The sequence below is a fragment of the Anomaloglossus baeobatrachus genome, chromosome 6 (genome assembly GCF_048569485.1).
Source record: "Anomaloglossus baeobatrachus isolate aAnoBae1 chromosome 6, aAnoBae1.hap1, whole genome shotgun sequence".
In the NCBI taxonomy this organism is placed as follows: Eukaryota; Metazoa; Chordata; class Amphibia; order Anura; family Aromobatidae; genus Anomaloglossus; species Anomaloglossus baeobatrachus.
In genome coordinates, this window is record NC_134358.1 from 111,540,703 (window position 1) to 111,568,450 (window position 27,748).

The following is a 27,748-nucleotide window of genomic DNA, read 5'->3' on the forward strand; positions in this document are numbered from 1 at the left end:
GGGGGACTCTGCACTATAGAAGGTACCGGGGCAGGACATGGGGTGACCTGGGAAGGACTTTTGTCTCCCATCTGACATGTCAGGTGGGATAGAAATCAGAAGAGGATGATTGCCGCACGTGCACAACTCATTTACCCGTCATTTTAGATGACTGGGAAGGGGAGGGACTTTGACCACATCGGAGGACCGGGGGAGGAGAGGACATTTCCCTCTCATCTGACATGCTTGATCTTGTCAGATGGGAGAGAATTTTTTTTTTTGGCGCCGCATTGACTTTTGCATAATCATTATTATACGGTGTATAAGGGTGATCATGTGACCGGGGACCAGAAAAAACTACCCAGATCTTGACCTTCAGGGTCTCTGCTATCCCCGGTAACTGCAACCCCAGAAATTTTCTGACGCTGGGGAGGGGGGGGGGCGCTATACCCTTTTTCCTAAGTGCCGTTAAAAAGCAGGACTGAGGAATATGGCCCCCTTTGTTAAGGGGTTAAATGATGACACTTGTGTATGGACTACCATTTAGCAGTAAACATGTGATGAGCTCACCATTAACTCATAATGGTCCACGTTCAAGCAAAAATCCTCCAGATTTTAATGCTGATGATCCATGATTAAGGACTCGTGCCCGAAACGCGTTTGTTTCTTGCATTTTTTTCTCATGTAAAAAATGAAATAAAGAAGAGTCTTCTATATATGCTGGGAATGGATATGTACCTCTTTAGTACCATTTAACATGAATTAAAATGTAATTCTGAACACAACCACATCCCCAATTATAAAAGGGCGTTATTTTACTTTTGTTATTTTTATTTCCCTTTAAATTATTTCTCCTTTGTTTCTCAATAGATTGATACAAATTATAGGTAACATTGCAGGTGGAAAAAGTTCTGAAACTATTCTGCCTGATATATTTTTTTTTTTACAGTACAATAACCAGGCATTTCGACTTTATATCCATTGGCAGTAAATTTGGATAAATGCTTCATATTTATATTCAGATCTATATATTGAAGTGTAGTTTTCTGATACATAAAAACAGACTCAAGTGTGAGCAGCATACAACGCTATTCACCGAAGCATCATGGATTCCTTTCAAAATGGAGATGTGTTAAAACGCAACAGAAACCTGATAATATGGAGAACAGCACTAATGGGAATAGAGCCTAAAGACTATATGCATTTTAGATGGTGTTTGGCCAATCATTTGACCGGCAGTGATCTCAGCCATCTACTGTATAATCAGAAGTGCTAGCTTTACCAAGTGCTCCTGTGTTCTGGGAGTAAGGCACAACCAGACACCTCTGCTATCGGCTTTTCGTCGTGAAGATAGAAGGATCGGTAGTTAGAAATCGGACATTTTGGATCCTTATCTCACTAACCCTAATCATCACCATTTGGGGCCTTCATAAACATGACACTGTTGGCCAAACTTCTTGATATCGATAGGTTTGGCCGGCATTAGTCTGTGTATGGGGCCCATAATTATTATTTTTAGTTTTTTAGGGGGGTGTTTATTTATTACGATAAAATATATAATGTACAATTCTCATTGGTTTCTATGTTGTGAACAGGTTTCAGTTGAATACGTCTAATTAATTTCCATTGGCTATACCCCAGAGTGAATTCATTTTAGGGATTAAAATTTGATTTGATAAGTGAAGGAAAATCTGCATTGTCAATAAAGGTATATAGCAAGTCACTACTATATCTTCCAAAGTCTATGATGCCTGTCAGGTTTCATTTTACTAATTCTGACCTGCGTTTTAGGGGCTGTGGGACTGAAGGTTTCCCACCTTGACTCCATACCCAATAACTTGTCTTTTTGGGGGACAAACATTCAGAATTCACTAATGCATCTTATTGATTATTACAATACATAATGATGTATGCTCAAATTCATAAAGCCCCCCAGAACTTGAAGAAATGCAAACTCTCAGTAACGGCAGTAAAAGCTCATATTGATAAAAATAAAAATTATATGAGAAACTTAATGCCATAAGAGAGAATAGACGAGAATTTGGTTTTATGTTTTGTTTTGTTGTTTTTTTTATTAACCTATGGCCATGGCTAAACTGACTCGAAATTCGTATTTTAAATTAGTAAGGCTCTAGCTTCCATAGGAATTCAAATACATGAATGGCCTCAACCACACTCAATCAATTCTAAGGCGGGCTTTGCACACTATGACATCGCAGGTGCGATGTCGGTGGGGTCAAATTGAAAGTGACGCACATCTGGCATCGCATGCGACATCGTAGTGTGTAAAGCCTAGATGATACGATTAACGAGCGCAAAATCGTCGTAATCGTATCATCGGTGCAGCGTCAGCGTAATCCATAATTACGCTGACGCGACGGGCCGATGTTGTTCCTCGTTCCTGCGGCAGCACACATCGCTGTGTGTGAAGCCGCAGGAGCGAGGAACATCTACCGGCGTCACCGCGGCTTCCGTAGGATATGCAGAAGGAAGGAGGTGGGCGGGATGTTTACATCCTGCTCATCTCCGCCCCTCCGCCGCTATTGGCCGCCTGCCGTGTGACGTCGCTATGACGCCGCACGACCCGCCCCCTTAGGAAGGAGGCGGGTCGCCGGCCAGAGCTACGGTCGCAGGCCAGGTGAGTGCATGTGAAGCTGGCGTAGCGAAAATTTTCACTACGCCAGCTATCACACGATATCGCACCTGCGACGGGGGCGGGGACTATCGCGTGCGACAGCGCAGCATCGGCTTGCGATGTCGCAACGTGCAAAGCCACCCTAAAAGTTGTGCTATAAAAGAGGTGCAAGGTGACACCAGTAAATTGCAGAAAACCTTCCCTTTAAATGATCCTTCAATTGCTTTATTAGGGATCCAGGTTAAAATCCTTCACGTCATACAAACATAGAATTTCTGATGAATTTCAGCTGCATGTCAATCAGCAATGTTCCGGATCCTGTGTGTGTATGATGGCTTTAGCTCACATGTTTCAGGCTATGGGCCCTTAATTAACAACAATGCTAAAATTAAAGGCCATTGTCAGACTGTAATGCATCATCCATTCTGCATCGCTGTGCCCTGATGGATTTTAACTTGGATCCCTCATAAAACCTTGAAGTTTATTCTGATGATGGACTTTTTACTTAAGCAAACATGTCACCCATTTTAGCACAAATCTAAGACAAGTCCTTTCTGCTGTAGAGTTAATTTTTTCATGCCCAAAGATGCGATTACTTTAGTAAGAGGTATGCTCTTTAAAAAAGCAACAACTATTTACTCAAACTTCAATTTAAGACTGGCGTATAAAACGCTCATGTGAATAATTCTTTTCCTTTGACTTTTTAAGAACAGGTACTTTTTACTGAGTGAATTGTCGGTACAAATAACATCATCATCACCTTTTTCACAAACAGAACATGTACTCATTACACTCTATCTTGCTATTTTTTCTTGGCTGTGTGTCTGTAAAAGAACATGAACGTAACATTAATGGTATCCATGTGCTGTCTATATTTAACTTCACAAAGAATTAGGGAAGCTTTGTAATTTCTTTATTTATCCACGTGCGAAAACCACTGACTAACCACTGATCATATACAATCCTAAGGCCTAAGACACATGGCAGGAAAATTGGAGTAAGTGGATTGCGATAAAACATTGCCTTCCACTCGGACCAATATTAGCCTATGTGCCAGCACCCGTAAGCGATTATTTTCTCAGCTCTAATCGGACTGAGAAAATAGTCGCAGCACGCGAACATCCTTGTTTCTCTCGCACTCATTCAAGTCTATTGGGCGAGAGAAAAATCGCACTGCACTCGCAGTACACCAGTGTACTGCGAGTGCAGAGCGAGAATAGCAATAGCCGGCTACGGAGGAGATAGGGAGATAAATCCCTCCCTCCCCTCCTCAGCGCCGGCCCTCCCCTCCTCAGCTCCGGCTTTCCCCTCCTCAGCGCCGGCCCTCCCCTCCTCTGTGCTGGCTCGCCCATCTTCTGTGCTGGCTCGCCCATCCTCTGTGCTGGCCCGCCCCTCCTCTGTGCTGGCCCGCCCCTCCTCTGTGCTGGCCCGCCCCTCCTCTGTGCTGGCCCGCCCCTCCTCATCGCCGGCCCGTCCCCTCCTCAGCACCGGGCCGTCCCCCGCAGCTGTGGTCTGATCGCATGATCGGACCTCAGTCGCAATGACAGTCACATGACACTTGGCTCCCGCTGCGCTACCAGCGGGAGCCGAGTGTCATGCGGGAATCGCAGTAGTCCCTCGTGTGGCCTCGGCCTAACACTGAAGGCACTGAATACCATTTATTTATTATATACTTGAAAAACACTGATGTCTGAATGAAGTCTTTAACAGGATTCATTCACAAACTACAGACCATAGCACACATTCTTAGCTTTGTGTCTGGAATGAACTACTACATCAACTTAGTAATGGCCGTCGAAGACAATAAGATATCTGTAGATTGGTGTCCTAATGCATTTTGTGATTCTTAATGTAAGAAATGATGTACAGTGCCGGAAAAATCAATGTAAATACTTAAGCCCCCAAAATGCCTCAGTAATGAATTTGTATACCTGCCTGACGAAGCGGCCCTTGTGCTCTGGAGACTGCAAATAGAATTTTTCTGGCTAGCCAATAGAGGTATCACTTCATTTTTTTCATTGATTAATGTAGGAATTACATTGTAAAATATTTGAGACAGGTCTTCCTTCGCATTAATAGAAAATCTGCATGATTGTCTAGATGCAGCTTATTCCAGTGAGTTTTTCCTATGCTGCCATGTTTGCACTAAAATAACATTGTGAAAAGCTCTTCGGATGGCAAGTTTTGGTAGATTGCATAATTTGTTTTCTTTTTCCTTCGTCTCATTAAGTTGGATTTTGCTCCTTTTGTGCTTGATTTGAGAAGCGTTAAATGAGTTGTTTACATTCCACATTTTACACACTGGGATCCTATTGGGTTACTTTATCCCTTGTTACAATGATGTATTTTATGTAAAGCATATATCGTACATTGGAATTAACTAGTTACCACATAAAATGTGGGAATAGAACCTTGCATGAAGCTAGATATTTCATTATGAGATCCTAATTTAGATTTATCGTGGAATTTTTCATGTCCAGAAGAAAGTGTTCTTCATTACAACTCTAAATTTCCAGAGAAAAATGTACAGTACAAGTCTTTGCACATTCTGTTCAGATTGCACAGACATGTGCCCGCTGCAGACAATCACTTGCTGCAGTGGTGCATATTGGTCACATGACACGATGCCTGATGTATATGGTGCTCGGTGTTTTCTCGAATGGGGAATGGACAATTTGAATTGCAACATGTTTTATAGTTTTGTTGGCCTATTGACAATCCTGCTTTCCCATACAAAGGTATATGTGGACAAGTGAGGAACAAGTGTTCGTTAGACATCAGAAACAAATCAGACATCTGACAATCTCTCCTAATAATATGACCTACTTTACTGCTAATATGTGACTATATACACTACAGTTCAAAAATTTAGGGTCTCTTAGATATTTCCTTATTTTTGAAAGAAAAGCACATTTTTTTTAAATGAAGATAACATTAAATTAAACAGAAATACACTCTATACATTTGTTAATGTGGTAAATGAATATTCTAGTCACAAACGTTTCGTTTTGAATGCAATATCTACATAGGTGTATAGAGGCCCATTTCCAACAACGACCACTCAAGTATTCTTATGGTACATTGTGTTTCCTGTGTTAGAAGGCTAATGGATGTTTACAAATTCCTTGAAAACCCTTGTGCAAGTATGTTCGCACAGCTGAAAACAGTTTTGTTGATTTATAGGAGCTATAAAACTGACCTTCCTTTGAGCTAGTTGATAATCTGGAGCATTACATTTGTTGGTTCCATTAAACGCTCAAAATGGCCAGAAAAAGAGAACTTTCATGTGAAACTCAACAGTCTATTCTTGTTCTAAGAAATGAAAGATATTCCATGCAAGTAATTGCCAAGAAACTGAAGATTTCTTACAATGGTGTGTACTACTCGCTTCTGAGGAGAGCACAAACAGGCTCTAACCAGAGTAGAAAGAAGAGTGGGAGTCCCCGCTGCACAATTGAGCAACAAGACAAGTACATTAGAGTCTCTAATTTGAGAAATTGACGCCTCACAGGTCCTCAACTGGCAGCTTCTTTAAATAGTACCCGCTAAACACCAGTGTCAACGTCTACAGTGAAGAGGCGACTCCGGGATGTTGGCCTTCAGGACAGAGTGGCAAAAAAACGCCATATGTGAGACTGGCTAATAAGAGGAAAAGATTAATATGGGCAAAAGAACACTGACATTGGACAGAGGAAGATTGGAAAAAAGTGTTATAGACAGACGAATCAACGTTTGAGGTGTTTGGATCACACAGAAGAACGTTTGTGAGACACAGAACTACTGAAAAGATGCTGGAAGAGTGCCTGACACACCATCTGTCAAGCATAGCGGAGGCAATGTGATGGTTACTTTGGTGCTGGTAAAGTGGGAGATTTGTACAAAGTAAAAGGGATTTTGAATAAGGAAGGCTATCACTCCATTTTGCAACGCCATGGCATACCCCGTGGACAGCGCTTGATTGGAGCCAATTTCATCCTACAACAGGACAATGACCCAAAGCACACCTCCAAATTATGCATGAACTATTTATGGAAGAAGCAGGCAGCTGATATTCTATCTGTAATGGAGTGGCCAGCCCAGTCACCAGATCTCAATTCTATTGAGCTGTTGTAGGAGCAGCTTGACTGTATGGTACCAAAAAGTGCCCATCAAGTCAATCCAACTTGTGGGAGGGGGGTTCTGGAAGCATGGGGGGAAATATCTCCAGATTACCTCATCAAATTAACAGCTAGAATGCCAAAGGTCTGCAAATCTGTAATTGCTGCAAAGGAGCATTCTGTGACAAAAGCAAAGTTTGAAGGAGAAAATGATTTCAAGTGAAAATCATTATTTCTAACCTAGTCAATATCTGGACTATATTTTCTTTTCATTATGCAACTCATTTGATAAATAAAAGTATGATTTTTCATGTAAAAGACAAAATTGTCTGGGTGACCCCAACTTTTGAACTGTAGTGTACATGCAGATGCCAATCTCTGAGGACACTGTTTTCTCTCCTTGCTCATCAAATTATTTTTTTTCTGGAGATTTCTTCAGAATATTCTGCTTGTTCAGCAATACTAATGGTTACCCCTTCTCTCTAAATTTCTTACCCATCTTAACATGTCTTTTTGGAAAAATATCTGGATCCTGTACAGTTTTTAATCCTGAGTAGTTAACTGTATTGAAAGGCTTTTAGCATATGTGCACTTTAAAATGTCAGTAAACACTAGTTGAGCATCTGGTAGATGTCTGTATCACCTGATCACCCTTTTTATAAATACAATTGTCAAGAAATTGTAGCTGTACTCTGGATATCACTATTGTAAATTTCATGTCTTAATCAATTTGATTCAAAATTTTGAAAAATTCTTCAAATTGATTCTGTGTGTCTATCCAAATCACCATGATGTCATCAATATATCACCACCACTTCAATACTTGAAGTGCTCCAATTCATTTATGTTAAGATCTTGGGGGTAGCCATAAAGATGTTAGCATATGTAGGGGGTCACATTGGACCCCATGGCAGTACCTCATTTTGAGATGTAGAGAAAAGTTTTGAAAAGGAAGTAATTGTCATTAAGTATATTCTCCAATAGATTTAAAAGGAAATAATTCACCATTGTAAGTATTGCCCATCAATGTCTGCTAAAGGATTCAAGGACCTTTATATAATTAACACATAGATGTACTGAATAAAAATTGGTAACCTCAAACAATACTAATATGATTTGTTTGAGACACCTGACTCAATCTTATGAAAAAGTCTGTTGTATTCCTAATATAAGAATTAACTGAAATAGCAAATATTCTAAGATTTTTAAATATCAAACACTTAGGTCAATAATAGATCCTTTATTTGAGGCAGTTTGCCACCCTGGCAGCCAATCTCCGTGTTTATGAATTTTTGGGACAAAGGACAGGTGTCCTGAATCATTAACTCTAGTTTATTAAAGCCTGTTGAAATAAGATATGTATTTTTTTCTGTATGCAAAATCTTGCATCACCCCAGCCTTTTCAAATGCTATTTGGTGATTAATGTGTCTTTCAATCTTCTCCAAGTCTGTAGGTGTCCAATTGTCCATGACCACTAATGTCCCACACTTATGTGCAGGTTTGATCGTCAGGACGCTATTTTTCGTCAAATTATTTAAAGCCAAAAGCTCCTCACTTTTAGGGTACAGTCACACTAGTGTATATGTTTTTTCTTCAGCTGTCATCTGTATGCTATCTGTATGCAATCCGCATTTTTCCCCCAAGCAACTATTATTCATTTACATTGTGTTTTGTGGTCTGGCTGATGACGGCTTACTAACACTTTTACGTTTTATTTCAAGTTGCTGTTGTACATTTAGGGTAGATTCTTCTAAGTTGTGTTTTTTTTTTATTTCCCTTTGTCTTTGGTTGAAAGTAATTTGAGTTTTTTTCTTCAATGTAAAGTGATTCTAAGAATTTTTCAAGCGACATTTGATCCCAAGATTTTGTGTAGCCCTGTTCCTTCCCTGAATTAGATGGTAAACCTGTCATTTATTGATGCTAAAGATAAAAGTTAGCCCATGTATATTAAGAATATTAAATCTCACATGTTAAGCACTACAGCTTCACTTTCAAGTCAGCCAACAGTGCGGAAGAATCTTGACATTTAGATGAAGTCTTGAGTAAATTGACCATATTTTTGTTGCAGAAATGACGTAGCCACTGCAGCATTTGGAAATAATTATATCAAGTGTGGTTTTCATGAGAAAAAATATGTAAGTCATAAGTGGCAGTGACTACTTTAAATGTTTTGCTTGTTTTTGTCATGAAGTTATTGTGATAGATTGTGTGTATTATACATGATCAGATTGTATTTTAAATTATACAATGATGTAAGTATCTAAAATACAATAGAAAAAAAACACCTTTAATGATCATTATTGACTGAAAAGCTAAACTAGTGACTCTTGAAAGTTGATCGGGACTCCAAAGTAACGCTCAATTCCTAGGCCAGTTCTACTCCTCAGTGTGCCCTTGGCCACTCATCAGTACTGCGAAGGCTGATATGACATGTTATTACTATACCTTTGACGTTTGTTACTATTTTTTTAATTCTACTTTATTATATCCAAAAATACCTTGGATAAGAACAGTAGATCAGATATTATATTTTATAGAAAGTTTTTTTGGTGGCAATGAAAAGATTGTAGACTAAGCAAGAGGGTTAAGGCCCCGTCACACTAAGCAACATCGCTAGCAACATCACTGCTAACGAACAACTTTTGTGACGTAGCAGCGATGTTGCTAGCGATGTTGCTGTGTGTGACATCCAGCAACAACCTGGCCCCTGCTGTGAGGTCGTTGGTTGTTGCTGAATGTTCTGGGCCATTTTTTAGTTGTTGCTGTCCTGCTGTGAAGCACAGATCGCTGTGTGTGACAGCGAGACAGCAACAACTGGATGTGCAGGCAGCAGGAGCCGGCTTCTGCGGAGGCTGGTAACCAATGTAAACATCGGGTAACCAAGAAGCCCTGTCCTTGGTTACCCGATATTTACCTTTGTTACCAGCCTCCTCCGCTCTCACTGTCAGTGCCAGCTCCTGCTCTGTGTACATGTAGCTGCAGCACACATCGTGTAATTAACCCGATGTGTGCTGTAACTAGGAGAGCAAGGAGCCAGCACTAAGCATTGTGCGCTGCTCCCTGCTCTGTGCACATGTAGCTGCAGGACACATCGGGTTAATTAACCCGATGTGTGCTGTAACTAGGAGAGCAGGGAGCCAGCGCTAAGCATTGTGCGCTGCTCCCTGCTCTGTGCACATGTAGCTGCAGGACACATCGGGTTAATTAACCCGATGTGTGCTGTAACTAGGAGAGCAGGGAGCCAGCGCTAAGCGGTGTGCGCTGCTCCCTGCTCTCTGCACGTGTAGCTGCGTGCGCTGGTAACCAAGGTAAATATCGGGTTGGTTACCCGATATTTACCTTAGTTACCAAGCGCAGCATCTTCCACGCTGCGCTGGGGGGCTGGTCACTGGTTGCTGGTGAGCTCACCAGCAACTCGTGTAGCCACGCTCCAGCGATCCCTGCCAGGGCAGGTTGCTGGTGGGATCGCTGGAGCGTCGCAGTGTGACATCTCACCAGCAACCTCCTAGCAACTTACCAGCGATCCCTATCAGGTTTGATCGTTGTTGGGATCGCTGGTAAGTTGTTTAGTGTGACTGGGCCTTTAGATTATTAACTAGAGATAATGACTGATCATGGTACTTCTACCATCCAGAAGTATACTGGGTGTTATTGGAGGGTTGAATGGGAGGACACTGAGTAATAAAAGCTATATACATGCTAAAGAGTTACAGGTACAAGTACAAGTACAGGACAAATAAAGAAAAATACACAATGCAGCAAAGGACATCAAGAAAATTCTTCCAACTATGAGACGCAGAACGTCAACCTGTTCAGCTAAAACAGGTGTTTACAGACTCTAGTTGTCCTCTCCTTTTAAATAAAATTTCCCATATTGAAGGATTTCAATGAGTGACATAGCCACTTAAGGATAGCAAACAGTCACTTAAAGGGAAGGTGCCGTGTTTTTTATTTTTGTATTAATAGTAGTGATTGTGAAATCAAATATTTTAAATACAAAATTAAACTCACTATTTATTTAGTTTTTATTTAATTCTAGTTTTACAGAAGCACTGGGGGCTGCCATCTTGGATTTGCTGTGTGTGTAACGACAGTTACTTGCCTCATTTATGGCAGCCCCCTGTGCATTCACTCTGATGGTCGGACTGTGACTCTATACAGAACAGCTCCCTGCTGTAACCTGGACGCGCACCCTGGCAGAGGGAGGAGATCAGCGCCATCTTTGTGCAGCTCACAGCGTATGCTGTGTGCTGCACTTTCCCCCTACCACCCGTTCGGCCTTTGTGAGTACCGTCGCCTCTCCCCCCGTCTCCACCGCTACCATCTCAAATGATAACCCCCGACCTCCCCCCTCACTCTCCTTGCCGCAGCGGGCGTGCAATCAGAGCATTGCATGAGTACGGGCGCCCCTCCCCCCACCACCACTGCTGCCATTGCCAATGACACTCCCCGCGACGCCGATGCTGCTCCCCCCCCACTCTCCTTGCCACTGCGGGCGTGCATGCAGGACATTGTGTGCATGCAGAACATTGTGTGCGTGAATGCAGAGCATTGCGTGTGTGCATGCAGAGCATTGTGTGCGGACGTAAATGTAGAGCATTGTGTGTGGGCAAGCATGCAGAGCATTGCGTGCGGGTATGCATGCAGAACATTGTGTGCATGCAGAACATTGCGTGCATGCAGAGCATTGTGTGTGGGCTTGCATGCAGAGCATTGTGTGCGGGCGTGCATGCATGCAGAGCATTGTGTGTGAGCGTGCATGCAGAGCAGTGTGGACATATGTGCATAGCAGTGCGTGAATGCAGAGCATTGTATGCGGGTGTACATGCAGAACATTGCATGTGTACATGCAGAGCAATGTGTGCGTGTGTGAATGCAGAGCATTTTGGCCGTGCATGTGGCAGAGCATTGCAGGCATGCATGTGGCAGAACATTGTGGGTTGGCATGTATGTGACAGAGCATTGCTGGACCGGCGCGTGCAGAGCGCTTTTTTAGGGAGCACTATGCAGCTTTCCTTGGTGACACTTGTGATCCTAAACTGTGTGATACTGTCTGCCGAGCTGTGTATCTAATCATATCCTGTGTGATACTGCCTGCTTAGCTGTGTATCTAATCCTATCCTGTGTGATACTATCTGCTGAGCTGTGTATCTAATCATATCCTGTGATACTGTCTGCTAAGCCATGTATCTTATCCTAGCCTGTGGGATACTGACTGCTGAGCTCTGCACTGTGATCCTAAACTTCATTCTCTCTTATCCTTTTGGAAACACCCAGATTGGGAGGTGGAGGTGACATCACATACAGGCGAGTAGATTCCGCCCACTTTTACTGCAGCTGTAATGTGTGATATTTCTACTGTAGGATTTCTGTAGGATTTCAGAAGCTGCTCCCCCTAGTGTTTGAGTGGAAAATATCAAACTTTTTATTTTTTTTTATATTTTGCTCAATTAAAAACAAAGAATGTTTAAACAAAACATTAAAACATTAATACTTTACATTTCAGTTGTTGACATTTTTTTTGGACAACACCTTCCCTTTAAGGACAGCAAACATCCGTAATTATAGTCAACCCTTCAGTGTTCAGTGGGCGGTCCTATCAGTGATTGACAGATTTCTTGTATAAGTTTGCATATAGACATAGCTGTCAATCATTAATTGGACCAAAAATCCCAGAAAATGCAGAGGTAGTAATGACTTAAACACAAGTTATACTGACTTTTTCTCATACATTGATATCATTCTACTTGGCTCCCCCGCTCTACAGTGTAACCTGGTGCATGGAGATTGGACTGCACATTTTCTGGGTAACCATTTCCTTTTCCATGTAACATAAATCGCTTCATTTGTTCCTGAGATGAGGCGAGGGGACACTTCCATATCTTGAAGTGCATGCTTTTTGTTGGTGTTTGTTTTCTGTTCAGTAAAGTGATGTTTTTGGACAACAGTGCTGCGGAGGAGGAGAAATCAGGGCTGGTAAAAGGAACTTTTCCTCTAATGTACTGCTCCAGAAACAAATCCAAGCTTGTTGGAGCGTGAGAGTGGACTACTCTATAAATCTCTGTTTGCCCTGTTTTTGCTTCAGTTATACAGTGTGTCCACCCATATCCTGTCCACCGCCATTAACTTGAGAACGGCAGCAGCTATAGGCATAGAAGTGGTGTCTAGGTATAGTAAAGTATCCATGCACTACGCAATGAAACTACCTATAGCGCCACCTGGTGGAAAACAACGGAGTTAGCATTTTTTTCTCAAAAACGGAACGAGATAGAGAAAAAAGTGAATTAAAACAATTGTAGGGCATCATCAATTCAATACGAATCGACACCTTGCATACAGAAATGCTATGATATGAAACCCATGACCCCCCCCCCAAAAACATTTTATGCTGGTCACGCATATGGTGCTCATTTAACTTTGATGCTCAAAGTAGCCACCGTCAGCTGCAATGCACACCTGTACTCTGGACAGCATACTGTATCTTGCTGCACGTTATGCAATATGGTAGGTGACCAGTTTGCACAAGCATCTGTGATACGTCGTTGTAGGTCCTGCAATGTTGGTTGAGAGGTCGCATACACCTGCTGTTTGATGTGATCTCACAGAAAGAAGTCCAATGGGGTCAGGTCAGGCCAGGTTAGCGTGGAGGCCACTCCACGTAGCCACCATACCCAATGACTTGTAGGAAGGTCTCCTTGAGGTATCGCTTCACGTCCGCAGCCTTGTGAGTTTTACACGTTCTAATCATAGCATTTCTGTATGTAAGGTGGATTCATATTGAATTGATGATGCCCTACAACTTTGTAATTCACTTTTTTTCTCTATCTCATTCCGTTTTCGAGATAAAAATGCTAACTCCGTTGTTTTCCACCAGGTGGCGCTATAGGTGGTTTCATTGCGTAGCGCATGGCTACTTTACTATACCTAGACACCACTTCTATGCTTATAACTGCCGCCGTTCTCAAGTTAATGGCGGTGGACAGGATATGGGTGGACACAAAAAAACTAAAAGAAAAAATCAAGACACAATCTGTAGAGAACAAGTAAAGCGTATCTGCTCTGGTTGTGTGTCAATAAATGCCCCAGAAGTTTCCTTAGTTGCCCAATTTGATGATTGGAAGCCATAACTTTGAAGCTCGGTAAGATCCTACTACTCACCGGAGTCTCTGTACAGTCCTCTATGTAGATCGTAATTTCTGTACAATCCGGTACAAAAGATGTCACAATTTATGAGATCTAAAACTAATGTCCATAACACAGTGTGTCCAAAATAATATGCACTGGTTCGGTAGTTTTTTCTTACAATGATGTGTAGAATAGAGCTAGTATTGGGATAGCATTTGCATGGTCAGCCTCACATTATATGGGGTACTTGACACTTTAAATAGTAACTATTAAAGCTCATGGAAAATAACGCCATTTCCAGCCACATTTTGATGCGCTGTTTGCGCCTGGTCGGACGTATAGAGCCTTCTTTTGCTCATTGGAGTAGACATGATTGCTAGACTAGTACATGGGTATAGTGAGCTTGTAATAGATTTAGGCAAATGTTTCTTCATGTATTTATGTACATAGACATTTTTTAAACCATCAGTTACTGATAGCGGCTCCCATCATTTTAGCTGCAATATTGTTTACCAGGGCTGTGGAGTCGGTAAGCCAAACCTTTGACTCAGAGTTCTCATTTTCCCTTGCACCGACTCCAACTCCTACACATATTGCTTATATTTAAGTGAAAAATGTATTGTAGTACAATGTGAACATCAGACATTCAATAATTTTTATGATACAATAATCAAGATATTTAGATAGAACATATAATATATATTATTTCAAAATACAACTTCAAAATGCAAAAAACTGTAATAAATTGTAAATATGTTAAACACTATGTAATATACAGTAGATTACATATATATCTTGTGTGTGTGTATATAATATATATACACACACACACACATACACAAGATATATATGTAATCTACTGTATATTACATAGTGTTTAACATATTTACAATTTATTACAGTTTTTTGCTTTTTGATGTTGTATTCCAATAAATATATTTTTATGTTCTATCTAAATATCTTGATTATTGTATCATAAAAGTGATTAAATGTCTGATGTTCACATTGTACTACAATCATTTTTTCACTTAAATATAAGCATTATACTAAATGTTATTATTTAGTATGCTTTTGTTGAAAACTGTTTTTTGCCACTTACATAGTGTTATATATAACAATATATAATAAACTATGTAATACACTATGTAAGTGTCAAAAAACAGTTTTCAACAAAAGTATGCTAAATAACATTTGTGCAGTCTATGAATTTATTCTAAGAAATAGAATTGCTTCCATCAGATCCTCCTTTGCAGATGACCTCAAATCTGACCTAATAATTTTAAGGCTAGAGAACAACCTCTCTGCAGTAACTTGGGTTGGAGGCAAAGCCATAACCACATGGGCAACATCTCTAACAATTCCAGGTATAAAGGAATTGCCTCATGCACAGTCAGTTTTGATGAACGGTTGAATTTTTCTATTTCTTTGAGAGCAAGTGAAACATTTTACTGAAATCTGGTCAATCTGCTTGCTATAGGAGACAGACTGAAATATTTTTCCTTGCGGCAACGCTTTGTCTGCTCCATGTCATCCAAATACTTGTCAAAGTTAAACTCCTCATCTGATGAGGCTGAAGATATGGCAGCAGTAGCACTGTCAGGACCCAAGTCCTCTTCTGCCTGCCAGTCCTGTAGGTGCTCATCCTAACTGCTACCTCACTCAAAGCTTCTTTTCCTTTGGTAAGCTGTTGATCATCAAGCAGTATACGATGACTTGGGTCCACATAAACAGCTGCCAGAAGAATTTTATTTTCCAATTTCCGTTTCATTGAAGCAGAAATGCCATCTGCGATTAAACCTCCTCTTTGAGACAGGCAAAATAGCAAGTTCTTCCACTCCCTTATGAAAATGCCAGGAGTTAAATCATCAGCTTGTAATTTTTTAGTCACGGTAAATGGGTGATTAAGCAATTCCTTCAATTCAGCCACCTGTGTCCATTGACCTTCATTTAATGTTACTTGAGGATTCACCATATCTATAAGAAATTATTTTAGTTCAAGCAATCGCTAAGTCATTAAATAAGTGCTGCCTCACCGAGTGGCTTGATCAACAATTGCCCCTTTCCCAGCACGTCTCTTCAAGATGGAATCAATTTTAAAGGTTCTGGCGGCAATAACCAACTTCCTCACTTTTTCAATTAGATTTCCAGCATGTCCGCCCAGTTTCACTTATCAGGCTTTTCGCCAGTTTGGCGGATGCGGCGCACACCAGTACAGTACAATACAGTACAGTGGCAGCGCCGCAACTTCCGGGTCACAAGAAAACTGGCGAAAAGCCGGATGTGTGAAACTGGGGTCCCTCTTGCAGACTCTCTCTTATGCCAGCTGCAGCGTGTGCACAACACAGCGCATGTGATGAATATGAAAGTGTTTTGAAGCAGCTTCAATAAGATCATCTAATCCTAAAGTATCATTTTGCTGTTCTTCTGTTGTAATATCTGTTTGTTCCTCAGTTGCATGAACAGCACTGTGTCTCCATCTCTAACATACTAAATCCTAAATTTTCCTCTAGCTGTTGTTCATTACTCTTATTCATCAGTTTAATTGTACTTATCATGTTTGAAGCATTGTCCTTTACAATAGCAAGAACCTGTTCTTTTTCGAGTTTGTAGTCTTGCAGAACTTTTTCCATTAAGGCCTGGAGAAACTGGCTGGTGTGATGAGCTTTAGTATATTTTACTGCCAGTGACTTGCTAACAATTTCTTTCTTGTTACAAACATATCGAACATTGATGGCAAAATAATTCAGTGAAATGCAGTGACTCTGGGCACCCAGCAAAGGCAATGGGTGAAAGATAGGACATTCAGACACAGCGTTTTGTGAGGATCCTCACAAAGAATGAGCATGTCAGTTTGTTTGGCCTTTTTCTAATCTGCTTTTGCTATTGAAAGCATTATTTATAAGCTCAAAAACCTTTCAGGTGATGCGTTTTTTTTTAAAAGCTGATCTGCTTTGCAGCTGAAAAACATATCCTCAAAAAACACAGCAAAAATGCTGTGTGTGAATGCAGCCTTAGATCAGGAATAGAACAGACATTTATAGGACATTTCATAACTTTCCCAAATTCCTATGAAAAAATATTCAGCACATTCTGCATTGCACGACTGTCACCAATTTATTATATATTTTAGGAGTCGGAGTTAGTGCATTTTATACCTACTCCGACTCCACCAAAATGAGCTCCGACTCCACAGCCCTGTTTACATGGTTGCCAAAACTACCGTGTTTCCCCGAAAGTAGGACCCCCCCGAAAGTAAGACAGGGTGGGGGTTACGGGGGGGTCCTTCAATGTAAGGCCTCCCCCGAATGTAAGGCAGGGTTGGGGGGCCGCTGTGAAATGTAAGGCCCTTACCTTTGGGCCGCTGCTGTCCCCCATTGGGTCCCCAGGCTCCAGAGGTGTCCTCAGGTGCAGCTGGGCGGGTCCAGCGCTCATGGGGTTAACTCGCCGTGTTAACCCCGCAATCCGCCCAGCTCAACAGCTCATTGGCCGCCCCTACTCCCCACGTCACCGCCGGCCCCCGGCTCGAGCGCTGATTGGCCCAGCAGCTCGGGCTGTAATTGGCCGCCCCAGCCCCACGTCACCGCTGTTTCCCTGCTGATTGGCACAGCGTTCCCTGCAGCACAGGCCTTCCGCACCCACAGCCGCACCGCAGAGGAAAACGTCCAGCATTTAAAAACCAAGTAGGGAAACATGTACTGTATAGGGTATGGGGCTGTGTGCAGTGGGATACGGCACTGTTATGGGGTGTGGGGCTGTGTGCAGTGGGATACGGCACTGTTATGGGGTGTGGGGCTGTGTGCAGTGGGATAGAGCACTGTTATGGGCAGGGCTGTGGAGTCGGAGTCGGAGTCGTGGAGTCGGAGTCGGAGCTCATTTTGGTGGAGTCGGAGTCGGAGTCGGAGTCGGTATAAAATGCTCCGACTCCTAAAATATATAATAAATTGGGGACAGGAGTGCAATGCAGAATGTGCTGAATATTTTACTAAATAATAACATTTAGTATAATGCGTATATTTAAGTGAAAAATTTATTGTAGTACAATGTGAACATCAGACATTTAATTGTTTTTATGATACAATAATCAAGATATTTGGATAGAACATAAAATATTTATTTGAATACAACTTTAGAACACAAAAAACTAATAAATTGTAAATATGTAATAAATATATATATATATATATATATATATATATATATATATATATATATATATATACAGTGTATATACACACACAAGATATATATGTAATCTACTGTATATTACATAGTGTATTACTTATTTACAATTTATTACAGTTTTTTTGTGTTCTAAAGTTGTATTCCAATAAATATATTTTATGTTCTATCCAAATATCTTGATTATTGTATCATAAAAATTATTAAATGTCTGATGTTCACATACACATATTCATGTACTACAATAAATTTTTCACCTAACTATAAGCAATATATGTAGGAGTCGGAGTCGGAGCCGGAGTCGGAGTCGGAGCTGGAGTCGGAGTCGGTGCAAGAGAATTTGAGGAGTCGGAGTCGGAGTCGAAGGTTTGGCTTACCGACTCCACAGCCCTGGTTATGGGGTATGGGGCTGTGTGCAGTGGGATACGGCACTGTTATGGGGTATGGGGCTGTGTGCAGTGGGATACGGCACTGTTATGGGGTATGGGGCTGTGTGCAGTGGGATACGGCACTGTTATGGGGTATGGGGCTGTGTGCAGTGGGATACGGCACTGTTATGGGGTATGGGGCTGTGTGCAGTGGGATACGGCACTGTTATGGGGTATGGGGCTGTGTGCAGTGGGATACGGCACTGTTATGGGGTATGGGGCTGTGTGCAGTGGGATACGGCACTGTTATGGGGTATGGGGCTATGTGCAGTGGGATACGGCACTGTTTTTTTTTCGGCTAATGTAAGACCTCCCCCGAAAGTAAGACAGGGTGGGACTTTTTGGGGTAAAATTAATGTAAGACAGGGTCTTACTTTCGGGGAAAAACGGTAGTAATACAGTACCGAAGGACAGGTCTGAAAAACACCGTTCCTGCTTCAAGTCAATAAACATGATTTTTATGTAGGACCTATAATTCTTCGCAGATTATAACTTTTATTTTGTGCTATATTTAGAGTTTTTTGAGTCCTAAAAATAGTTGTTTTTTTTACTAAAACGACCTTTATGGTGTAGTGGCCAATGTCACTGGATTTTTTCTTATAGTACGGCTGAACCATAAAGCATCTTATTTATTTATTTCTTTAATCCAGTTTGAGTGTAACAGATCTTGTACTAGATTTCTTATGAAACCAATTTACAGCACAACCCAATATTTTGGGGGGTTTTCAGCACACTGGAGTGGTGCTTTTAATGTAAGGTCCTATACTCATCCTCTTAATAACAAAAATGAGACAGTTGCACTCTGTAGTGCTAGGATATGTGGAACAATGAATATAGGAATATATACATGCATTACTGCTATGAAAAGCATGGAAAGATTGAGTTACTTAGCACACAAAATTGGCCAGATTTTATGTGAGCCCAACAGCCAGCGGCAAGGCGACCTCATTTTTGTTAGGTCTCTATCAAACTAATGCCTCTGTTTGGGTTAAAAAAAAACTACAATTTATGGGCGAACAGGAACCTGCAATTGGAAAGTTAAAATCGCCTAAGGCCGAAGATTAGGAGTTCTCAATCAGAAGGCATAATGCTGTAATCTAAGGCTATGTGCCCACGGGGAAAGTGTCCTGCAGATATATCCGCAGGACATTCCGCAGGAGCTCCCAGAAAACCGTAGCACAACTTTGTCTATTTTCATGCTGCGGATGTATTGTGGAATGTCCTGTGGATATGCTGCAGTCATTCTACATTTGAGGATACAGTTCTGTGGCTTCGGCACTGCATCCTCAATGCAGAACAAGTGCTGGAGTGATGGGGGAGTTCATACTTACCTCCATCACGCAGCACTTCACTTTCCGGACGTGTCTGTCTGCACATTGCCGGAGAAGGTCGGCGGGCCTGAACTAGCTCCGGCTGTCACATGACCGGAGCTCGTGCAGGCCCCGCCCACCTCCTCCACTGCGTTCCTCTGCAAAGGAGGAAGTGACTCCGGTGTCTTCTATCAATGCAGGTAAGTATGGGACCCTGCGGAGAAATCCGCAGGAATAATTCACATGCAGATTTTTCCGCAGGGAAATTGGCATTATTTCTGCTGCGTAAAAAAACGCAGCATGGGCACAGGAGTTCCAAAATGCCATAGAAATGGCTGGGGACTCGCTGTACTGCGGATTTTTGAAAAATCTGCGGAATTTCCGCAAAAAAATGGCGGCAAATTCCGCGAATTTTCTGCAGCGTGGGCACATAGCCTAAGAAAAAGACTGACATATACATATACATACATACATACACATATATACATACAGTCATATATACAGTCATATGAAAATGTTTGGGCACCCCTATTAATGTTAACCTTTTTTCTTTATAACAAATTGGGTTTTTGCAACAGCTATTTCGGTTTCATATCTAATAACTGATGGACTGAGTAATATTTCTGGATTGAAATGAGGTTTATTGTACTAACAGAAAATGTGCAATCCGCATTTAAACAAAATTTGACCGGTACAAAAGTATGGGCACCCTTATCAATTTCTTGATTTGAACACTCCTAACTACTTTTTAGTGACTTACTAAAGCACTAAATTGGTTTTGTAACCTCATTGAGCTTTGAACTTCATAGGCAGGTGTATCCAATCATGAGAAAAGGTATTTAAGGTGGCCATTTGCAAGTTGTTCTCCTGTTTGAATCTCCTATGAAGAGTGGCATCATGGGCTCCTCAAAACAACTCTCAAATGATCTGAAAACAAAGATTATTCAACATAGTTGTTCAGGGGAAGGATACAAAAAGTTGTCTCAGAGATTTAAACTGTCAGTTTCCACTGTGAGGAACATAGTAAGGAAATGGAAGAACACAGCTACAGTTCTTGTTAAGCCCAGAAGTGGCAGGCCAAGAAAGATATCAGAAAGGCAGAGAAGAAGAATGGTGAGAACAGTCAAGGACAATCCACAGACCACCTCCAAAGACCTGCAGCTTCATCTTGCTGCAAATGGTGTCAATGTGCATCGGTCAACAATACAGCGCATGTTGCACAAGGAGAAGTTGTATGGGAGAGTGATGCGAAAGTAGCCGTATCTGCAAGTACGCCACAAACAGAGTCGCCTGAAGTATGCAAAAGCACATTTGGACAAGCCAGTTACATTTTGGAAGAAGGTCCTGTGGACTGATGAAACAAAGATTGAGTTGTTTGGTCATACATAAAGGCGTTATGCATGGAGGCAAAAAAACATGGCATTCCAAAAAAAGCACTTGCTACCCACAGTAAAATTTGGTGGAGGTTCCATCATGCTTTGGGGCTGTGTGGCTAATGCCGACACCGGGAATCTTGTTAAAGTTGAGGGTCGCATGGATTCAACTCAGTATCAGCAGATTCTTGACAATAATGTGCAAGAATCAGTGACGAAGTTGAAGTTACGCAGGGGATGGATATTTCAGCAAGACAATGATCCAAAACACCGCTCCAAATCTACTCAGGCATTCATGCAGAGGAACAATTACAATGTTCTGGAATGGCCATCCCAGTCCCCAGACCTGAATATCATTGAACATCTGTGGGATGATGTGAAGCGTGCTGTCCATGCTCGGCAACCATCAAACTTAACTGAACTGGAATTGTTTTGTAAACAGGAATGGTCAAATATACCTTCATCCAGGATCCAGGAACTCATTAAAAGCTACAGGAAGCGACTAGACTGTTATTTTTTGCAAAAGGAGGATCTACAAAACATTAATGTCACTTTTATGTTGAGGTGCCCATACTTTTGCACTGGTCAAATTTTGTTTAAATGCGGATTGCACATTTTCTGTTAGTACAATAAACCTCATTTCAATCCAGAAATATTACTCAGTCCGTCAGTTATTAGATATATGAAACTGGAATAGCTGTTGCAAAAACCCAATTTGTTATAAAGAAAAAAGGTTAACATTAATAGGGGTGCCCAAACTTTTTCAAAAGTTTGGACACACCTTCTCATTCAAAGAGTTTTCTTTATTTTCAGGACCCTGAAAATTGTAGATTCACATTGAAGGCATCAAAACTATGAATTAAAACATGTGGAATGTAATACTTAAGGGTGAAACAACTGAAAATATGTCTTAAATTCTAGGTTTTTCAAAGTAGCCACCTTTTGCTTTGATTACTACTTTGCACACTCTTGACATTCTCTTGATGAGCTTCAAGAGGTTGTCACCGGAAATGGTTTTTCAACAGTCTTGAAGAAGTTCCCAGAGATGCTTCGTACTTGTTGACCCTTTTGCCTTCACTCTGCGGTCCAGCTCACCACAAACCATCTCGATTGGGTTCAGGTCTGGTGACTGTGGAGACCAGGTCATCTGGCGCAGCACCCCATCACTCTACTTTTTAGTCAAATAGCCCTTTCACAGCCTGGAGATGTGTTTGGGGTCATTGTCCTGTTGAAAAATAAATGATGGTCCAACTAAATCAAACCGGATGGAATAGCATGCCGCTGCAAGATGCTGTAGTAGCCATGCTGGTTCTGTATGACTTCAACTTTTGAATCAATCCCCAACAGTGTCACCAGCAAAGCACGCCCACACCATCACACCTCCTCCTCCATGCTTCACGGTGGGAACCAGCCATGTAGAGTCCATCCGTTCACCTTTTCTACAAAGACACGGTGGTTGGATCCAAAGATCTCAAATTTGGACTCATCAGACCAAGCACAGATTTCCACTGGTCTAATGTCCATTCCTTGTGTTCTTTAGCCCAAACAAGTTTCTTCTGCTTGTTGCCTGTCCTTAGCAGTGGTTTCCTAGCAGCTATTTTACCATGAAGGCCTGCTGCGCAAAGTCTCTTAACAGCTGTTCTAGGGGAGGTGTGTCCAAACTTTTGTTCTGTACTGTAATATATATATATATATATATATATATATATATATATATATATATATATATATATATATATATATATATATATATATATATATGTGTGCGCTCACACACACACATCTTCTGGCGTATTCACCTTTTACAAACACTGCTCCGATTCGTCAGCGTCAACTTGTGCCTATAACTTCTGACTGGCCGGAAGTCACAAGTTATATCACAAGAAGTGATGAGTGGGTGTGCTCGGCACTACTCAGTACTCAATTGAGCATCGGGCTCCTCGGGAACTCGTGGAGCTCGGTCGAGTGTCGTGGGTGATCGGATTTTTCATCCGTGAAATAACGACCACAACGCACAGGCTAGCTTCACTGCATAATGTGTGCAGGAACCAGAGGAAGAGCCATTCGCATTCTTTGAATAGCTCTCCCAGGGTTTAAAACAACGTTCTCATAATGTGGCAAAAAAAAAAAACTCGCTCTCCCACCCACCATGAATGGTTTGGTTTGTTTATGGCTGGCTGTATGTGGGCCGAGACCCACACAGGCCAGTCATTGACTTCTCATAATGCTTGTTACTCGCATCTATCTCGTCTGCGCATCTTACAAGCTCGAATCGAGGAATGAGCATGTTAATGCTCGCACTTAACTGGTCACAAGTTCTTAGTGCAAGTCTATGAGGGCCAGAACAAGGTTCTCATAGACTTGCATTGAAGAGTGACTTCCGGCTGGTTCCATAAAGTACTGGAGCAACCGGCAGGTCACAAACTTCAGAAGACCGACCAAAACGGCGGTGATAGAAGATGAACACAGCGGCAGGTGAGTGTAAAGCACCACTGCAGAGGTAAAATAAAATAAAACACTGGAGTGGTGCTTTAACATGTGGTACCTTGCACATGAATGCATATATGCATTGTGACCTAGAGTTTATGGCTATTGCTAAATGTAATGAGTAATATTAGTGCAGGTTTTGTCTATCCTTTGAATAACTGCAGATGTTGAACAATATTCATTCTACATTCTGTCCATTTTTTTGAATGATAAGTGGGTAAGTCAATGTGTAATCCAGCTCCTCTCACTTCTGTATTGAGTGGGAGCAGACACCTCACATCTGCAGATGTCTTCCTTCTCGCATGTGAGTGGCAGGTATCCTGCTCCTCACTATTATTATTATTTATTTTTAGCGCACCATTAATTCCATAGTGCTATACAGGTGCGCAATATCTGCTGCTCACACACGCAAGGTGGAAGATATCTGTAAAGGTAATGTCCCCGCCCCCGTTCACCTCCTGATGCAGAAATGAGTGCAGCCGGATCACCCCTTTAAATAATGAAGCATTGTATCATACTCTACAGACGCCATCTTGAAGATCATGAGAAACGTATCCAATCCTGAAATGATGTGATCTGCGTCTTTTGCATGGGCCTAACCATATGTATTGCTTCCTGAGGGCAATGTCAGTCCACGGAGCAGGATTTGGATTTGACACCTGTTGATAAAGTACACAACTATTTACAAGACTTGCCAGTTTGTGAGTGACCACGGTACTCCTCTGCAACATCTCTCACACAGAGAAACCCCCCATGACCTGTTTGATGTTTCTTAAGTTTTACAAGACGTTAATTCAGCAGGACATCCCCACTGGGGTTCTCAGTGATACCAGGCCGGCAGCTGTTACTATTCATTCTGTCCAGCATGACATGTTTAGGTAGGGACTCCTTTTCTGAGATTGCGACAACAGGAGAATAAACAGTCCTCGGATATCCTGCTGAATATCAGTTTATTTTAGTTAACTCCTCAATAGTTTTGCTGCTAAAACCAACTCATCAATTACAGGTTTTCACTTAAAAGACTGCTGCCCTACCAAGGTACTATGATTCTTTACCGTATATTTGTAAAGTGCCTGGAGAAAATGTTTTTTTGTATGTTTTTTCTTTTGTAATTTGTGAACCAAACCTGATGAAAACAAAGTTATCTATTCTAGGTCGCTGTGGGTCTGACAGCTGGGACCCCCACTGATCCCCAGAACAGGGCCCTTTTATTCCCTTAGAATAGAATGTTTGACCGCTGCTCTATGGGACTGGTGGACAATCCTCTCAGCAATCCCATAGTGAATGGGTGCGTATACATTGCCGCTCCATTTTATCATTTTATTTAACACAAACACCCAAAAAATCCTTTATTTTAATTAAAAGACAAAAAAGCACCACTTTATTAAACCCCCAAACAACCCTTCAGGTCCGACGTAATCCACACGAGGTCCCACAACGCTTCCAGCACTGCTACATATCTGAAGCTCACAGCGAGCGCCATAGAACAGGACTGCCCGCTGTGAGCTCCACGCAGCAAGTGAAGTAAGCCGCGCGCACTCAGGTCACCAGCAGCCACAGCTGGAGTCCTCCACCTGTGACTGCAAATCAGGCTGTGACTAAAGTAAGTAGTGCGATCAGCGGGATATCACTTAGGTGATTTGCTGTCACAGGTGGTGGCCGTGGCTATAGCTAACCTGAGTGACGTCACCGCTGAGCGCACGGCTCATTTCAGTTGCCGCCTCAACTTCACACCGGGCAGGCTTGTTCTATCGCGCTTGCTTTGAGCTTTAGATATGAAGCAGTGCTGAAAGCATCGTCGAACCTCGTGTGGATTACGTCAGACCTGGAGGGTTGTGTTGGGGTTAATAAAGTGGTTAAAGAGAGTGCTTTTTTTGTCTTTCATTCTAAATAAAGCATTATTGCACTGTTTGTGTTTATTTCATTTCCCTTACCGATTAGTGATGGCAGGTGTCTACCCTAGACTCTCCCCTTTCACTAATATAGGACTTAGTAACAGCTGTGGGCTGTTATTAACTCTTTATTACTCCGACTGCCAAAGCACCACGGCAATGCAGGACGAGCCGGGTGAAGTTCTGGGAATGTCGCATCTAATGGATGCGGCAATTTTCGGCACCTGCCACTGATATTTTTAGGCTGGGGGATGCCAAATAACCAAGGGTATCCCCAGCCTGAGAATACCAGCCGCCAGCTGTTGGGCTTTATCTGTGCTGGTATCAAAATATGGGGGGATCCTACACCAAAATTTGTTTTTATTTATTTATTGTACTGTATGACAGACCCACCCACCAGCGTCCGTGGTTGGTTGCAGTCAGATATGCTGTCAATCGATGGGGGTTCATCTGACTGCAACCAATCACAGCCACCGGAGGGTGGGAGAAGCTGTGCATATTCAATGAATGTAATGAGCGGCCTGGGAAGTGAATGACCGACCACGGGAGCAGTGTGACAGCCTCGCTGGTGATTCGGTAAATATGAAGCATTTGCTCCTACCCCTTTGCGCCAGATTCTAAGCCCCATTGACTTTATGGGAACCAGTATCTAGCCAGATACTAGGGATCAATCCTCCACCAACCCTATGTCAGCAGGGGATTGATCTGCCAGTCCTCCAAAATGCAGGGACAAGACACAAAAAGAATGGTCATGGTGCATCTCGGCTGTGTCTTCCAAAATGTAGCCAAAAAAGATGCATTGTGCGGACAGCAAAATAAAATATCATAGACTTTGCTGGGAGAGGGAAACACATGCATTTAGGTGCATCTTTGTGACTTCAAAAATGCACCAAAAGAAGCAATGTGTGAACATAGCCTTAGGGCGGCTTTGCACGTTGCGACATTGCACGTGCGATGTCGATGGGGTCAAATCGAAAGTGACGCACATCCGGCGTCGCAGTCGATATCGCAACGTGCAAATCCTTTTTGATACGATGAACGAGCGCAAAAGCGTCGTTATCGTATCATCGCTGCAGCCTCCGACATTTCCATAATGCCGGTGCAGCGACAGGTGCGATGTTGTTCCTCGCTCCTGCGGCAGCACACATCGCTGTGTGTGAAGCCGCAGGAGCGAGGAACATCACCTTACCTGCCGCCGGCTGCAATGAGAAGGACGGAGGTGGGCGGGATGTTTACATCCTGCTCATCTCCGCCCCTCCACTTCAATTGGCCGCCTGCCGTGTGACGTCGATGTGACGCCGCACGACCCACCCCCTTAGGAAGTAGGCGGGTCGCCGGCCAGAGGGACGTCGCACGGCAGGTATGTGCATGTGAAACTGCCGTAGCGATAATAATCGCTACGGCAGCTTTCACTAGATATTGCACGTGCGACGGGGGCGGGACTATCGCTGCAGCATCGGTAACACATTGTTACCGATGTCGCAGCGTGCAAAGCCCGCCTTAGGGTTACTTTACACGTTGCGACATCGCATCCGAAATATCGTCACGGTCACGTTGTTATTGACGCACATCCAGCGCCAGTAACGACATCGCAACGTGTAAATCCCAGATGCGCCCGATAAACGATCGCAAAAGCATCGAAAATCGGTGATCTGTGTAGTGTCGGTCATTTTCATAATGTCGGGTCGACCGCAGGTACGATGTTGTTTGTCGCTCCTGTGGCAGCACACATCGCTGTGTGTAAACCCGCAGGAGCGACAAACATCTCCTTACCTGCGTCCCGACGGTAATGCGGACGGGAGAAGGTGGGGGGAATGTTATGTCCCACTCATCTCCACCCCTCCACTTCTATTGACCGGCCGATTAGTGACGTCGCTGTGACGCCGAACGCACCTCCCCCTTGAAGGAGGGATAGTTCGGCAGTCACAGCGACGTCGCCGAGCCGGTATGTGCATGTGAAGCTGCCGTAGCGATAATGTTCGCTACGGCAGCAATCACCACATATCGCATGTGTGACAGGGGCGGGTACTATCGCGCTCGGCATCGCTAGCCGATGCTAGCGATGTTGCAACGTGCAAAGTACCCCTTAGACTAGGGGTGGGGAACCTTTTTACTGCCGGGGGCCATTTGGAAATTTCTGCCAACCTTCGGGGGCCGCACAAAATAATCAATGTGAACATGAACCGGTTATATTTGGTCAAATGATTAATTAACTCACCCCTATTGTGGTGGCCGGAGCTGC

General features: G+C 42.6%; 1 protein-coding gene across 5 annotated transcripts in view; it reads left to right on the plus strand.

Moving 5' to 3' along the window:
• The window catches only part of STAU2 (staufen double-stranded RNA binding protein 2), a 403,856-nt gene that overhangs the window by 304,163 nt on the left and 71,945 nt on the right, over nucleotides 1–27,748 (plus strand). The window lies entirely within an intron of this gene.